Here is a 17,834-nt window from a genome sequence, read left to right on the forward strand (position 1 = left end):
CCCAGTCAGGGCTTGGATCATTCTGCCAGTTCCTCAGGTTTATATAGGTCCCTGCACAATTCAAGGCCACCTCTTTCACATTTAAATTTTTTGAACAGCACTCAGAGCCATCCAAAGAGCCTGGCTAGCTGTTAGCTTAGAACATGCTACATGCTACACATATATGGTGGAATTGTTTAAACATCAAACAATTTTGGGAAACAGTATATAATGAAATGAAAAAAATGTTCAGATATTCATTTAGGAAAACACCAGAAGGTTTTTTTATTGGGAATAGTACCAGGAAGCCTAAGGGAAGAAGACAAGACCTTATATTTATACGCAACAGTAGCCGCAAGGCTATTGATTGCGAAAAATTGGAAAAGTGGTACTGTACCAACAAAGATAGAGTGGCTTGCCAAATTATTGGAGTACTACAATATATCCAAAACAATGGGAGAAATTGGAAGGCAGACAGGGACTGGAAGGTGTTTAAAAGATACTTGCAAAACTATATCGAAAAATCAGAACTCCTATTAGAATAAACAAGTTTCGTTTCAAATATTGGAATACTAAATAAGATGGATAACAATGTGTAATAGAAAAAGAAATATGAAATTAGGTTAAAGGTGTGTGAAAGAAAGTAATAGAAGTAGAAAGAAATTGCAATTGAGTAGATTGGAAGTCTAACACAAAGGGTGAGGGGTGGTGGATGGTGATGGGAATTATCTGTGGGATTGAGTGTAGGTATGTTGTATGTATGTAGGTATGTTGTATGAAATGTATGTTTGTATGTTTGTATGTGTATTAATGTTGAATTATTTTAACAATAAAAAATATATAATAATAAAAAAAGAAATCATATTGCCAAGGAACATAAAAAAAGAACATGCTGTACTTTTTCACAAAAGTCATTTGTGCAGCTGTGCCATAAGCTGTGCTGACAGTCACCAGCTTTATTTATTTATTTAGTTCTTAACATTTATTTAATGCTTGGTTGTAAAAAAAAAAACAAAAAAACCTCAAAGCTGCTTACAAAAAGAATAAAACAATAAAATATTCTAAAAATTAAAACCAGCAATGAACTAAAAACAAATCAGCATTCTAGATATCTTGGTAAAATGTTTTCAGCAGCATTTATTTTATGTATTTATTTATTAATAATAATAATAAAATAAAAGTTTTTAGCAAGCACCAAAAAAGAGGTACAGTGAAGGCACCTGTCTGATATCAGTAGCTTTGGCTGAGGTCATAACCATGTCTACTCAGAAGTAAGCATCACTAATACTCCCTCCTAGGTACATAGTGCTAAATTTGTAGCTTTAGGTGTCTTTAAAGGGAGATTAGACAAATGAATCAAGGATAGATTCATTTGTGGCAGAATTATACACAGTATTCTAAGTGGGGCTGCATCATCATGGAGTTACATAATAACATTGTGATATTTTCAGTTCCTTTCCTAATCATTCCTAGCATAGTCCCCCCCCCCCTTCATTGCATTAGAACACTGATGAGCTGCCTTCCTGGTGGGAGATCTCTTTCCCAGGTAGCCACAGGTAGCCACACTCAGGGAACTAACTAAGAGAAACAATAATTGCTGGGGAACAACTATGGGAGAGTCCTACTGCCGTCACATGATGAGCCTCCCATGGGCATTGTCTTGGCCATTGCAGAAAGCAGGATGCTGGCCTAGATCAACCTTTGTTCTCATCAAGCAGGGCTCCTTTCATGTTCTTCACCTCCTCAAGGTGGCCGCTCTTCCGTGCTCAAGTACCTAATCTGCAACAGGTTGGCTAGTTCCATTAATAAGATTAATAGCTGGCATGACTCTGTTAGATTAGTGAACAGACAGACGAGTTCAAACCCATGCAATTAGAGTGGGATGCTTGAATCAATTAGGACTATTCCCTGACAGTGAGAGGGGCAGAAGTTCCTGAGTTGTTTGATGTGCTCTTTAATAAAAATTCTCACATCATCGTTCTTCCTTTCTGTACCCCATCAAAAGCTTTTCTGGCCTTTATTATTTCCGTCCTTGCAACTGCTTTCATATACGCAAGAGAATCTTTTTAACGATGTGACCCGATACAAACATACCCTTCTTTGCTCGTCCATGGGGCTAACTTAGACCGCATTCACCATTTTAGAAGATGAAGAAATGTGCAATGCCTATTTTCCCAAAGTTCTAAAGTGCTCACATAATTGAAACACACACTCATATCTCGCTGTGCTAAAAAGTGCACCGGGAATGTTTATTAAAGTTGCACAGCTTCTAAGGACATTTCATTTGTAGGCTGAAATTAGGTGAAGGGAGGGTAACTGACAACAAAGGAGAACAATGTTCCAGTAGTTTAATTCAGGGGTAGCAAACCAGTGACCTTCTACAGTTAACTATTGGTCCTTCTGGATGGGGTTGAGGGGAGTGCAAAAATATCTGGAGGGTCACAGGTTTGCCACTTCCTACATTAATTAATACTGGAAATCACATTGGATTATGGGAGGGTGGATACCCAATCAGGTCTGTCCCCCAAAGCCTAGCTCAGTTTTCTCCCAGAAGTTGGGACCACTTTGTGGCTTTATTTCAAAAATAATTTACCAAGGGAAGGGGGCAGCAAGGAGAACACATGCCAGCTTTGTGTGCATGTGCTTCCTTCAGTATCCTTTTTTTTTTTTTAAATAATTTTTATTAATTTTACAACATAAACAAAATACAAACAAACATAACACGACTTCCCCATACCTCCCCTTCACTGCATCCTTGTTTTAAAATTTTTTAGCAATCCTTCATCCATTTTTATATTTAATTCTCTTTAAAATTTTCTTAAGCTTAAATTTTTACAGCTGTAATTCTTTATATCAAATCCCTTGACATCTTAACATTCCGAAATTTTACAACAATTTTTAAGATAAATTTTAAATTTTTTCCAGTCCTCTTCCACTGTCTCTCTCCTCTGGTCACGAATTCTGCCGGTCATCTCTGCCAGTCCCATAAATTCAGTCACCTTGGTCTGCCATTCTTCCAGAGTAGGTAGTTCTTTAGTCTTCCAATACTTTGCCAAAAGAATTCTTGCTGCTGTTGTTGCGTACATAAAAAATGTTCTATCTTTCTTTGGAATCATTTGGCCTACCATGCCCAAGAGAAAAGCCTCCAGTTTCGCTTCCTTCAGTATCCAAGTGTTGTAGGAAGCAGGGAAAATGTGTTAATGGATTATGCCATAAACATTAGTGGCAATATCAAACCTTAAGCCTGAGAGTGACAGTTGCTATGCTCTGGGTCACTCTCAGCTAGGGATGAGTGAATTTAGGTTTCTCTCAAAGTTCTTCCAGTCTTAAGCTCAGTTTGCCACATTTCCACATAAGTCAGCAGATGGGCAGAGTTCAGTTCTACTGGAGAATGTAGTCCCCCACAGAGAGCAAAATAAAACCCTCTGATGTGCATAGATTTCACCTGCAGTGAATGCTCTAGCAAAGCACACCCCTTTCCCTTCCTCATCCTGCCACAGGTCAACTTTAATAGGTGGACAGGGCCACCCACCTATCAGTCATCTGACATCATCATGATGTATGGTCAGCTGAGTGGTGCCACCAAACATCTGGTCCAAGTTGGCCCACAGAGGAGGAGATAAAAAGGTTCTCCACCTCTGGTATAAGGGGAAACAACAACAACTCCTTCATGCGTAAGCTCTGCACCCTGTATGAATCTCTTCAGTCTATCATTTTTTATTAGCTTGACTGGTAACACTAGGAAATACAGGGCTTTGCTGTTTTTAGAGTTGCCACCGGTTGTTTTTTTGTTTCCTGAACCTACTCCTGAGTCTGACAGTCAGAAATTTAACAAGCCTTTTCCTGGCATGGACATAAAGTGATGGGGAAAGTTTCACCTGCTAAATTAGAAAAGTTGTAAAAGATAGAAGAGCAGTGCCAGGAAAGAAAGGAAAAAACCTGGTAACCCTAGCTGATTTAGCGATTTGTCAAGACATTAGCATGATGAGAGCCTGCGTGATGTGGTGCATTCTATTGTGGAAGGATGGGATTGATGCAGGAGCCATGAGAAGAGTCAGGTATGAATCTCCCTTGCTTTAGGGTTGCTATTCTTCCAGTTGCCTGCAAAATGTTATCATAGTCCTGAGCACACGGTTATTGACAAAATTCAACAGCTTGTGTGTTGTAAATTCGTTTGCTGGATAAAATCACATTACATTAAGACTTGGAAATCTGCTGATGTTTATTGGGCATTCCACCCAGTGAAATCACCCAGGATCCATTGTAAGCTAGCTAAGGTGGTATTCTCATCAGCTTCTGGGAACAGAGGAATTGCTTCAAGAAGGAAGAGATCTGCCTTGAATGTTGGTTTCCTTGCCATAGCTCTTAGACATTTAATGACTACGCAAGGGGCAGAAATTCAAGAGCTGTCTATGGAAAAGGACAGTGTCTGGCTGGCAGTCTTGGAATACTTATTATATGAAGGCAAGGACACTGGTGCTCTTTATATCAGCTGAAGTGAGATTTATGACCTTAAAGGATAGAAAACCGACAGTGGGAAAATCTACACACCCACACACCCTGAAGCATTTCTGCTACTTAAAAATCTGTAAGTGATCCAGATAAGTTGGGCACAAAGTAAGGGAAATATAGCCGTGGCTTAAGTTCCATGTATGGGAACCAATTCAGACTAGATTTAATCCACAGCTGGGATCTCTTCTCAAATTCTATTTTTTACAGTATACACCTATGATATTTATTCAACCCATAACTGACTCCCCACTGTCTGACTGCCCCACCCCTTCTAAAAGCAGTGGATTGCTCTGGATGGCTTGACCCAACTTGGCTAAAACTTGGTTCAGCCTGAATCAGCCCAGTTTGCTTCAGGCTTTGGGTTGATCCAGCACACAGCCCTAGTTACTATCATGTATACTAGCCCTGAAGACACCTATACTCGAGTGCAATGCTTCCCCCCATGCCATTCCCCAAGCCTGCTCCCTTCAATCTCTTCCATGCATCCTGGAAATCTTGCCAGGTATTATTCAGAACAGAAGGAGAGGCAGGCAGCTTCTACAACCCGGAAACTACAATTAATCCAGAATGCGGCAGCTAGACTGGTGACTGGGAGTGGCCGCCGGGACCACATAACACCGGTTCTGAGAGATCTGCATTGGCTCCCAGTACGTTTCCGAGCACGATTCAAAGTGTTAGTGCTGACCTTTAAAGCCCTAAACGGCCTCGGTCCTGTATACCTGAAGGAGCGTCTCCACCCCCATCGTTCAGCCCGGACACTGAGATCCAGCGCCAAGGGCCTTCTGGCGGTTCCCTCATTGCGAGAAGTGAGGCTACAGGGAACCAGACAGAGGGCCTTCTCGGTAGTGGCGCCCGCCCTGTGGAACGCCCTCCCATCAGATGTCAAAGAGATAAAGAATTACCTGACATTCAGAAGACATCTTAAGGCAGCCCTGTTCAGGGAAGTTTTAATATGTAATGCTGTACTGTTTTTAACACTGATTGGGAGCCGCCCAGAGTGGCTGGGGAAACTCAGCCAGATGGGCGGGGTATAAATAATAAATTATTATTATTATTATTATTATTATTATTATTATTATTATTACAAGCCACATTGCAAAAAGGCTTCCAAACAGGCACATACTACATTTTGCCTCTGTGTGCCTGTTCCTAGCAGGAGAGCACATGCACACACAGCCAGACTGGGGCAGGATTGAACCGTGAGCTCACCAGCAAGTGGGTTTAATATTGGTAACTGCAGGGGGTGGGGCAGGCCCAGGTCAGGCTGGAGGGGCATACACAGTCTCAATAACAAACTCCAGTACTGTGTGTCGCTGAATCCCTGCTGGTGGGAAACAGCAGTGGGCTATTGCAATGATTTGCCAATTGTGGGCTTCCTGAATGCACATAAGAAACAGGATGCTGGACTAGATGGACCTTTGTTCTAGTCTTGCTGGGCTGTTTTATTATTATGCTCTCAGAAGGCTTATTTATTTCATTCTTACCTACATTACTTGCCTGCATCCAAGGCCACAATGATGTTGTTAGGTACACTATCCATAGAGTGGATGACCTGCCGTTCTTTTTGTGCTTTACCATCTTGTTATGCTCAAGTTGACAAGCTTGTTGTTCTTAATTAGCATAGGGACATTGGCAAGATGCTTTCTCCCCATCAACCCCATATTGATCTCTAAAAGCTTCGCCGTATTTATCCACGCTTTAATTGCAAACCAGCTCTCTACTGTAAACATGCATCTCCAGTTATCACAGTGCATTGATTCTGGCCTAAACTTCTATAGCTCTCTTTACAAACCAATGCATCCAGTGTGATAAATGCTACTTCTTTGCTCTGAATAATACCTGGTAAGATTTCCACAATGTGTGGAAGAGATTGAATGCAGCAGGTTTGGGGAATGATGAGGGGGAGAAGTATTGCAGAAGCAATTGGGCAGAATCCAGTGTTCTCTGTAAGGTTGCAAGCAGAACAGTGAGTTTTAATGTTGTGCAACAGAAGAATCCAGTGTAATGGTTGTGCTACCAGAAACCTCTTGGGCAACAGATTGTGCACAATAAAGTTATGAGCCACCATCTCTTGCGCAACAACTTTTCCCCACCAGAACAAGTATACCCATAAATATGAAATTCTTTCCATTCTCAAGGGCTGATGTTGATTGAATCTCTCATCACATCCTCCTTCCCCTATTCCTCACACTTTGCTCATATCAGATATCCCTACAACAAATCCCTCTCAAACCCTTCTGAAGTATACAGCTATTTGTGGGAGAGCTGAGGTCACCTAATACAAAGGTGAAGAAATATTTTCAGAACAGAGGTTGGAAGAGACCCCAGAAGGGATCTCTGTGGGGAGCCTCTATGCTTTCCAGCAATGTTCCTGCAGTAGCTGATGGCCAGTAAATGGAAGATGATTTAATGTTTGGATGAGTGAGGCACTGAGTAAACCCTGGGGAACAATCTGTACCCACTGCCTTGTGGGATAGAAGAAGAAAAGGTCAAGGAGTAAGCCCTACACAAATCTGGAGTGGAGCCCCTAAGATGGTTGGATGGCGCCTTGTATGCCTCCTTCCAGCAACTCCTGCAGCTAGTGCCAAACATATTGCTCTGCTTTCCTTTGGACCACATCAGCAAGGCCGAGAGGGAGGTCTTGTCATCTGGGCAGCTCAGGACCTCCATACACATTGCCCAGGCTTGAAAAGAAAGAGAGAGAAGTACTAGTGGCAAGGGTGTTTGCATACTGGGGGAGAGGTGTGGGGTGTCATTTTTTTCAAGCCTCCAATTGACTTGGGAAACTATCTGAGATCTTTCTGTTTGGGCAAGTGGGGGAGAGAATGACAATCATTTCTAGGTTAGTTGAAGGTGAGTAAAGGACAGCTTGTCTCTCTCCCTAGTTTTAAAAGAAATAAAGATCACAGGCTATTAAAAGGCTATTTGATTCTCCTCCTGCAGTGATTATTCATATACATGGATGAGGAAATTATATATTTTATTGGAGGCATTTAATTAAAGTGGATTTTTAACAAGCACTTTCCTCTCATTATCTGTGTTTTCAACAAAACATTTCCCCCTTAAAACCTTGAATTTAGTTTGAGTAAATAGAAACGATAACATAATTTAAAGAACAATGAGTATATGAGTGCCCACGAATGATCAATGGAACTCACGTGTTTTCTTTCCCCCCTTTTTTGTACGAGGTTAAATGACTCATGAAATGTTGCACGGAACAACTGATAGCTGTAAATGTCGGGCCCTGCCAGCAATCTCCTAAATGCAATATTGATTTTAAAGATTAACAATATTTTCCGAGCTTGTGGATGTCAAAAATTAAGCCAGATGTCTGACTACCCATCTATACAATCAGAATAAAGCTCCAAATGAACATCCTAGTTGAAATAAATGTCGCTTTTGTGGTGCTCTAATCCTGCTCAAAGCTCTAGGGAGTTTGTTGTCTTCAATACCTATCCATAGTCAGCATACAAATAGACCCCAAGTTGGATTAGTGGAGTCCGCCCCCACTTTGGGGGAATTATTAATTTTCCCATTTATTGTTAGCTCCACACAGAAGCAGTTCCTTCATCACAACCAAATAAGAATACAAAATAAATAACTTGCTCTCTTGACAGCATCCTGCCATGATTGCCAACCCTTAACTCAACTATTGGGAACCCTTTTCAGACCAAAAACCTCATTTCATTTTGGGACCCACATGGAAGTGCTGGGCAAGGCCAGAGGCAAAAATGGATAGCACAATTAATGTACATTTTTCCTTTGAGCCGCACTGCTCTCTGTCCTCCATCTAGGTGCAAAATTCCATACAGGCAAAAACCTCAAGTGAGGGGTGTGGCCTTGAGAGAGGGGTGTGTGGCTAAGGAGACGGTCAGCCTGGGAGGGTCGCAAGGGCTTAGAGGGCTGCTTTTGGCCCTTAGGCCTGTAGTTCCCCACCCCTGCTTAACCAAATTCAGTTAACAGTTTGCTAACCAACTATATTCTCACGGGAGCGAAGGAACACACACAAAGAGCTGGTAACCAGTGGCTGGATTTGTTGGGCACCTACTAAGGGCCACACCCCTGAAGCGAGCCTACTGCACCTGCCTCAGGTGGCAGATGTGCAAGATGTGGCACTCTGTCCACCCCACCGCTTCCATTGCTGAGAGGGGGGCGTTCTGACATGCAACAATGCTTTGAGAAGTGCCTCAGCTCCCGTCAAGTTCCGAGTTCCATGTTGCTGATTGGTATCCCGCCCCCAGGGCAGAGGAGCCAATCAGCAGCACCTTGAAGAATGCCCTGGCTCCCACTGAGTTTGGTGAGAGCTGGTATGTCACAGTGGCAGAAGGGGTGCAGGGCCAGGAGGCAGCAATTCCCATTTTGCCTCAGGTGGTGAAATGAGATGGGCAGCCCCTGATGCAAGCGTTGACAGGGGTGAGGTGATGGAGACAGTGGCAACCACCACCTGCCTTCTGCTCCCTCACTCTGAGTGGGTGTAGTGAGAAAGGGCAAGTGGGTGCTGCCTTGCAGAGGGGAAGGGAAGACCACAGAGAGGGGAGACTTCTGAGGGAAGATTGCCCACAGGCCCCTGGAAACCTGAAGCCAGAATCACACCAACCCCAGCATGCACAAACCAATAGCATGTGATAGTCTCTACACACAGACAACTATATAAGTGCAGAGAGCTATATTCGGCAATATCTACCTTTTTCATGAGAGGGGAAGAAAATTGCTCCAATTGGGGTTGTGGGGAAAAACAAAGCAGGCAAAACTCCCCCAAACCATCCAAATGAGGACTGAGCATACTAACTAGTCGCAGAATGTTGAATGTCTGTTGAGGAACAAAATGGAAAACAAAGGTAGGGGTGGAATGGAATATCCTGAAAGAGGGCACAGCTAGGACAGGCATACCCAACATACTGCAGCATTTTGCTACAGATCCCATTTGTCATGGTGACCAGCAGCTATCGATACACCCACCCAAAAGAGATTTGTCTGTTCCCACTTTATAGTCATCTAAGCCAGCCTTTCCCAACATCTTGGGTCCCCAGATGTTGTTGGACTACACCTCCCATCATCTCTAGCCAAATCATCCCTGGCCAAATGGCCTTGCTGACTAGGGATGATGGGGGCTGTAATTCAGCCACATTTGGGGGACGTTGAGTTTGGAAAGGCTGATCTAAGCCAAAGGCCATCAAGGTTATGTTAACTTGGAAGATTGGAAAACCTCGTCCTCTGCTATTTGTTTGTTTCCTTAGAGTGCCCTTCAAGCCTCTCTTTAATGACAATAAGACTTTTTATTGAGTTCACCGTCAAGCCCTCCTATCCATCACAGCACTGAAAGGAATAGAAACAATAACAACTTGATTATCTCTTTACGTTTAAACTAATTATACCTTTCTGGCTTTCAGGATCAATCCTGAGATGATGCCCCGCTGCAGATGCCAGCTTGTCAATATTTTATATGTTTAATAATAAATGTAGATATTTATGGCTTTACCAAGCCATAAGTTGCCTTGCGGTACTTTTTAAATTTTGTTTTAAGAGGAGAGGAAAACAGCAAAGAGAAAACAGAAGCTTGGCTAATCTGAGCCTGGTTGTGTCGGTGAAATGCAGCCAAGCCAAAATGCTCTCCTCACCAAGTTACACTGCCCTATTTATGACAACAGATGCTGGTCCATTGGGGCAAATGGGGCACTGACCCACCAACCTCAGTCTGCCCTAAGTCAGCCGCCATCTGCCTTCTTACTTGTGTCCAGTTCTGGGGTTGGCATCTGCTTTCAGATTCCTCCTCCTTAGTCCTTATGTTATCCTTGTAGAACTCAGCAGAGGGTAGGAAGATAGGGACAAAACTAGAATTACTTGGCTCGGTCTTCTTATTGGCCCTTTGGCTCCACCTACTGTTGGATTCCCTATCTTCTACCCTACCAGTTCCAATGGGCAACAGCCACCACTGAGCAACAGAATGGAGGGAGGGGAGTCAATTTTGGAGGAGGGATTTGAGGGTTCACTACCATCTGGGGCTTTTCCTGCTAGTTGCAAGCTGCCATCTGCTATTATTTCCCCCCAAACTCTACATCCCCCAAGAGCAGGGCTTTTTTTTCAACCGGAACTCACCGGAGCTCAGTTCCAGCATCTCTCAGATGGGCGCTATTGTCATTATAAGAGAATGAGGGAGATGTTCATGATGACTTCCAGCACCTCTTTTCCTAGAAAAATAGCACTGCCCAAGAGTAACATAACTTGCTGATGTGGAGATGCTCTGATGAGGCTTTTGGGTAGAGAGATATGGTGGCCACCCAGTGATGGGCACCAGCAGGAATTCTGTGTGATGGGAGCAGGTTCCACCCCACAACATTTCATCCCTGCTGCCCATCCAAGGGCTGAAGTAATCAGCTCCTTTTCATCAGAATAGCAAAGGGTTATGGCAGTGGACACCATTTATTTCTTTGGGGGGAAAGTATTGTGTAGTGGTGAGCATCATCTGAGAAGAGTGTCAGAAATAAGCTGTGGACAGCAATCTGACAGGAGCCAAGAGCCATGGAACAAGCCCATAATCAGGACCAGAGGACAAAATGGGAGGCCAGACCAAAGACTATCCAAGGCTACAGGGACACACTAGAGCTTTGGAGGAGCATGTGGTCAAGCAATGCTCAGCTGGAACAGAAAACCCTTTTATGCCTCATCCTTTCCAGGAGGATCCAATAGCCAGCCTAGGTGGGTGGAGTCATTCCAGGGCTTAAAGGAGATGGTTGCCAACTGCAGTTTATTTGAATACCACACATATTGCTGTGCCTCCTGCCAAGGAGGTATATTCCCTGTTCTTCCCCATATATGAGTGATGCCTCCACCCTAGAGAGTGAGCTATCTGCAGATTTTATAATGCCTGTATCAGGTGCCTGATCAATTGGTGCTTTGCCAGAGAGGATACACCTATGCAGGGTTTGTAATCAATTACTGTAACCAATCAATCAATTAGAACTGTGATTACCCTTTGAAGAAAACAGCTTCGGGCAAAGGGTTTTCGTGCCAACATCTCAGCCTTCCCTTTTGCATATCTCAAAAGGTGTGTGAGTGATTATGTCATTCAGGAAGTGAAATGGCTGTTTTGTTAGATTCATTATTCCTTTTGCTGGTATTATTTCTGAATTATCCTAGCTTATTCAGACTGGGAGCTTTTAGACAGATAAGTGTCTGCGATCATTTTTCAGCTCATCATCCTATTAGCCGTAATGAGAAAATACTTCTCAACTGGGCGATTACTCTTCCAAAAAGATCCCCGGTGAATGATCCTACAGACATTAATGGCTATTATTCACTGCTGCCCTGATGCAGGGAGTGGGAATTAGAGAGACAAACAGCACCCCAAATCCCTAGGCTGCAGGCAAGAACCTAAAGAAGGGGAAGGCATATAGGATATCCTGAGCACCCGCAGCCCAAAGGGGACAAGTGGCCGGTAGTTTAATTCTTTATTGGCACACAGGCTTCTGGTGGCTAAGTAGCGGCCATCCCCACCCCAGGCTTGTGCTCTGAGCTGGACTGTTGTAGCAACAGTGTGACCATGCCTCTACCCAAACTTAAGTACCCTCATTTGAAGGGGCACATACAAGCAGCCTGAGACTTCTCCTACACAGAAGTTGTCATTTCAAGCCCTTCCTGGTCCTGGGGGACAGTGGGGAAGGGAGCAGAAGGGAAGCTGCCACCTCCCCCCCAGAACCATCTCTTCCTCTGCTCCTGGCACATCCTGCCTTTCCTCCAACCCTGGCTCCTGCCCAAAGTCCTGCACCTCCTCCCCCATCTTTGACTTCCTAGACTCTTCCCTTTCCTTCTGCCCTGGTTCCTGCCTCGTGGGCGGCACAAAATTCGCTGCCTCCTTCCCCTGTATCAGCCTCTCGCCCTGTGGCTTCCACCACACACTCCTCGGAGCCCTGCCAGTCCCTGACAGGTTGAAATAATAATAATAATAATAATAAATTTTATTTATATCCCGCCCTCCCCAGCCGAAGCCGGGCTCAGGGCGGCTAACAACAATCAACAATCAAACCATCAGATATTCACACATTCTAAAAATATTACATTATAAAAATCAATTAAAATCAAATTAATGGCAACTAATTAAGCAAGATTCTAAGCAGGTTGCCAGAGGAGGGAGTCAGGCTGCGCCCTGACCAAAGGCCTGGTGGAACAACTCTGTCTTGCAGGCCCTGCGGAAGGATGTCAGGTCCCGCAGGGCCCTAGTCTCTTGTGACAGAGCGTTCCACCAGATTGGAGCCGCAGCCGAGAAGGCCCTGGCTCTAGTTGAGGCCAGCCTAACCTCTCTGAGGCCTGGGACCTTGAGGATGTTATTATTTGCAGACCGTAGGTTTCTCTGTGGGGCATACCAGGAGAGGCGGTCCCGTAGGTACGAGGGTCCTAGGCCGTATAGGGCTTTAAAGGTTAAAACCAGCACCTTAAACCTGATCCTGTACTCCACCGGGAGCCAGTGCAGCTGGTATAGTACCGGTTGAATGTGATCTCGCAGCGAAGACCCCATAAGGAGTCTCGCCGCGGCATTCTGCACCCGCTGGAGTTTCTGGGTCAGTCTTAAGGGCAGCCCCACGTAGAGCGAGTTACAATAATCCAGTCTGGAGGTGACCGTCGCATGGATCACAGTGGCTAGGTCAGGGCGAGAGAGATAAGGGGCCAACTGCTTAGCTTGGCGGAGATGAAAAAATGCCGCCTTTGTTATAGCTGTAATCTGCGCCTCCATAGAGAGGGAGGTATCGAAGATTACACCCAAACTCTTAACGGACGGTGCTGGCACTAATTGCACCCCCGCAAGAGATGGGAGTTGCCCCCTCAATCCCATATCATCCCGCCCCAGCCAGAGGACCTCTGTCTTCGAAGGATTTAACTTCAACCGGCTCCCACGTAACCATCCAGCCACAGCTTCCAGGCAAGCCAAGAGTTAAATAGCCAAGAGTTCTAAAATAAAATTTCCCACGATAGTGTTGCACGTTCCCCCCACACACTTTATGTTCTCCAGTCTCCAAACTAGGTCCCTGTCTTCTTAAGCTCTAAGCACCATGCAGACTCCAATTTCTTCCCCCTGTTGTAGAGAAAGTGGATGCTGAGAAGTTAGTCTCTCTTCCTCTCATGTAACTAGAGCTCGGATACATCCAGCAAAGCTGGTTGTTGGAAGGTTCAAAACAGTGCATGGTTAAAAACTATGGAATTTGCTCCCATAAGGAGTGGTGGTGACCACCCTGGATGGCTTTAAAAGAGTATTAGACAGCACCATGGAGGTTAAGGCTAGGAATGATTTGTGATACTGTGTACTGTGTCTGCTGTCAAAGACAGTACAATATACCTCTGAATGCCAGTTGCTGGGAATCACTAGTGGGAAGAGTGTTGCTGCACTCAGGTCCTGCTCACAACCTTCCCAGATGCATCTGGTCTGCCACTGTAAGAACAGGATGCTGGACTAGATGGTGCATTGGCCTGATCCAGCAGTCCTCTCCTTGTACTCTTAAGTTGGATAAATTACTTCTCTTTCTTTTTTCCTCTGGAATGAAAAATAATTTAGTTTCATCCCCAAAATGAAGTTTGTCGAGGGAGCCTTGGCTACCAGCCTGGAACTCACGCTCTGCGAAGATTCACGCAAATACAGCTTCACTTGCAAGAACATCCAAAGGCAGAAAAAGCAAGATGCAAACAGAGGCAAGCCAAAATGTGATTTTTGTAGACATATTCAGATTCATTTCCCCCACTGTTTGCCCAGCTGCAAATCTCAATTGATTTTCAGCAAGCTCAAAACACAGGCATGCAGGTAGCCTATGCTGTAGCATGTAATTTTAAGAATCAGATAAAATTATTTGTAAATGTCTCTTTCCTTTTTTCCTCTTATCACTCTGCTTTCCTTCTTTAAATGCATTCCGCCTGTATCCCCATCGCTTTACCATATTTTTTTATTCAAGCTCTTGTTCCAACATCAGAGACCTGCAGCCTTCTGTTGCCTGTGATATGGTGTTTATCATTTTGGTATTCTCTTTATAAAAATAAAAACATAAAAAAAATCATTACCAAGTTGTCAGGAACATGGCAACTATCCAAAAATAAATTAAAATAAAAAATCAAATACTTTTTATTATTATTCCTTTTGTTTTCCACTTCCTATGCTAGCATGTGCAATGAACTCATTTTCACATGATATCTGTGTGGCATCTAATTTGTGTTTCTACAAAAACAGCTGATTTACTACACCGGTCACATTCACTTGTCATTATTAAACCAGATGTGGAGAACCTCTGGCCCTCAAGTTTTTGCTGCATTACAATTCCTATTATCCACAGCCATTGACCATACCTGCAGGGGCTGATGGGTGGAGTAGTTTAGCAACATCTGGAGGGCCAAAGGTTCCCCACACCTGATCTAAACCACAGTTAAACAAAGCTATGGTTTAGCTGTAAACTCACACTGTTGGTTAGGGAAGGGGATAATTCTATTCAGCTTGCATTTAAAGGAGAATCTACCTAATTTGCACATTTGGAACAGATCAAAACGCAGCCATCCTTCAAAAGTCACACTTCTCCAAATTCTGCAATGTTCTCCAGCCAAGCAGTCTGAACAGAAAAATGCATACGTTGGGGTAATGTGTGCATACAAATGAATCTATTAGTGAAAATAACATACAAACATTCATTGTGTACAGGAAAATTGCTTTACAAAAAAATAAAAAGGTATATATTACATTTTCTCCCTCTCTCATAATATTACAACCTGGGGCCATCCAATGAAATGAGATGGTGGAAGATTAAGGACAAAAAATAAGTGCTTCTTCTCACAGTGCATAGTTAAACTATGGGATTTGTTCCCACAAGATGTAATGAAGGCCACCAACATGGATGTTTTTAAGAGTATTAGGAAAATCCATGGAGGAGAAGACTATCAGTGGCTCTGAGGCATAACGGTTATGTACTATCTCTCAATACTAGTTGCTTGGATATTGGCCTTTGGTTTGATAAAGCAGGGCTCTTCATATCTACATTATTGTGATGTGCTCCAATAGATAATGTAGTCCCTGCTTTTGAAGCTGACTCAAGTTTCTTCAAGGGCAGCCCTCTGTACAACACTCTGTAATTGTTACATATATCCAATATGCTTCTTGAGAGGGCTCTACAATGTTTTGATGCAACTCTGGCTTGGGCTATCCATTCACAGCATCCCTACCCTTGCCTGCAGACGGAGCTAATACCTCAAGGTCTCCACTTCAGTGTCCAGCACAGTCAGTTGAAAGAGACTAAATGGCAATTTGATCAAGCCCTAAAATGTGTTCCATTAACTTGGTTCATTGCGACGAGTTTATTGCGTGGAACTAATAGATACCGGTACCCCCCCCCCTTTATACATAATACAATGTACTGCATAATAAGATTCCATTTATTATTTCATCAACTCTGTACAGTTTGATTATGGATGACAGACACGAGGAAAAACATTAATCACAAGGCAGTGCTAACAAGAAATCCTGGGCTGTCACTTCTTATCAAAAAAATTCCTTCAAATTATTTAATCTAGGCTTGCCAGGGTTTCTTCTCTTGCCCCCCTCCCTATTCTTTCAAGCACTTGGAAATGTAAAATAAATAAGGCAACCTTGAGCTGAATTTAAGTAATGTTGCCACTTCCCCCCACTTCTCTGCATTGTGCAGAATTAGACAGAATAAAGCAAATGAGAAGCAGGAAGGAGAAAACAATAAAGCCTCATTGTTTTCTAAAGAATGAAATTTAATAACTTTAGAAAGCCGTTTCTCTGGCAGGCTGGGCCTTGTGGTCATTATCCAATAATTTAACATAAAGTGTTCCCGGAAAGACATCTTCATTGAAGGATGGTTTTAAATTGATTCCTCCTCCTTTCTCCTTCTTTTTATTGTTGAAAAACTCAGTAAAAGAATTTTAAAAGATAGGGTTTTCTTTTCTTTCTTTCTTTTTTTTCCAGATGAACTCCCCACATGTAATACTAAAGTCAGTAATTGTCATTCTAGCATTGCAGATATTGGTTCTGGAAATGTTTATATATTATCAAAATGAGGTTTCGAAATGAGCTACCGTGCCTATAAAAAAGAAAAAGGGGGGAAAGAGGGATAATATTGTTTCATGGAAACTAATTGGAAACTTGTTTTTGACTAAAGTAGTTATTATTTCCATTAAGGCAGGCTGGAAGAACATGAAATTCACCTTTTTATCTTCCTTCCAGCCCTGCTGTCGTAGGTTATTTATTCAAGCTGAAATTAAAACCTGACAAAATCCCGGGGAGGTATTTCATACCAGTAAAAGATTATTCTTCTGGAAAGAAAGTTTTATATGAAATTTCATTATGTTGTTAGAGATGCATTTGTTATATGAAATGGAATGCATAATTCAAAGATATGTGCTTCCCTCTATAGAGGAAGAACTGTCATGTGATAAGAACGCAATATAACCACACTGGGGTCTCCAGCACTTCCCCCAGTCAAGAGATGAACTGACCTATTAAGGAGATTTCCTTTCATTCATTCATTCATTCATTCATTCACTTATTGTTCTTCTGCTATTGAAGTGCCCCAGAACTTGTCAACATGGTGCCCATGGGCACCAGTATGCCCCCCAGTACCTCCTATAGCACCTGCAAAAGACCTTGATCGATATCTCCTTAAGCCTCCACAATGCATGAAAGACAGTTTGCTGTCCTTGCTCAATTCCTGTTTTCAGTGGCTCAGACTCTTCCACATAGAATACCCTGTCCATCCTTAAATGTGCCCACATTTCATTGGATGCCAGGACTGGATATCCCGCCCACCATCCCTTCTGAAAAGAAGAAAAGTGCTAAGAGTCAGTGTGGCAGAGACTGAGGTGGGTGGTTTTTTATGGGAGGTGGTATGCCCATACCATTTTGTGGCCATGTCCATTTTTCAAATGAGGCACTCACTTTGTGTTATGCCACACCCCCATGGCATCTGCTTTGTGTTATATATATATGAACCCTCTGCCTCTCATTCTGAATGTGGCTTTCAAAGCCTCTGTCTCCTGCACTTGGGATTTCCTCTACTTTGTGTCATCTCTTCCCAAGCCACCCCCTATCCCTTGGTCACCCATCCAGCCACCTGTCCTTGCTCCAAGGTCTGTTGGGTGTTTTTACCTTCATGGAATATGCCATTGAATGGTAAGAATTCTTGTTGGGGTTAGAGAAGGCTGGGTTTTGGCATTGTGGTGTAGAAGTCTCTGTATTTTGCATGCACGGATGATGCGTAGCCTACAAAAGGTAAGAGGCACATCCATTGCTCTGTCTATTATTGCTCCACCCACTTTTTCTTCTGTCCTCACCCACTTTCAGCTCCAGCCCCACTCAT

The 17,834-nt window shown here is 43.3% G+C and overlaps 1 protein-coding gene across 1 annotated transcript in view; it reads left to right on the top strand.

Moving 5' to 3' along the window:
* SDR42E1 (short chain dehydrogenase/reductase family 42E, member 1) overlaps positions 1–17,834 on the top strand; it is a 312,532-nt gene that overhangs the window by 195,793 nt on the left and 98,905 nt on the right. The gene's annotated exons all lie outside the window — the stretch shown is intronic.

This window comes from Podarcis erhardii, assembly GCF_964252035.2.
Source record: "Podarcis erhardii genome assembly, chromosome: 7".
Classification (NCBI taxonomy): domain Eukaryota; kingdom Metazoa; phylum Chordata; class Lepidosauria; order Squamata; family Lacertidae; genus Podarcis; species Podarcis erhardii.